The sequence below is a fragment of the Hyposmocoma kahamanoa genome, unplaced genomic scaffold, assembly GCF_003589595.1.
Source record: "Hyposmocoma kahamanoa isolate Upper Pololo Valley unplaced genomic scaffold, ASM358959v1 62, whole genome shotgun sequence".
NCBI classification, from domain to species: domain Eukaryota; kingdom Metazoa; phylum Arthropoda; class Insecta; order Lepidoptera; family Cosmopterigidae; genus Hyposmocoma; species Hyposmocoma kahamanoa.
Window position 1 is genome coordinate 19,778,717 of NW_020653850.1, and position 272 is coordinate 19,778,988.

The following is a 272-nucleotide window of genomic DNA, read 5'->3' on the forward strand; positions in this document are numbered from 1 at the left end:
GACGCCGACTGTTGACTTGCCCCTAAATCGTATTGGACCTCGAAAGGGGTAAGGTTTACAATATGTCACTCACCGAACTTAAATCGTATTCCCTAATCTTGTTTTCTTTTTATCTCATTATTGCGAAACATGGTGAGATATTTTTTAGAAGATTATTTTTTCGCGTTACTAAATAGTACATTGTCTTACTGGACCGTAAGTTGGCTTTTACAAACTAGTTTACCTTTAATTAAATTTTTATTGAATTGATATTCAATTATTTTTTGTGAAAT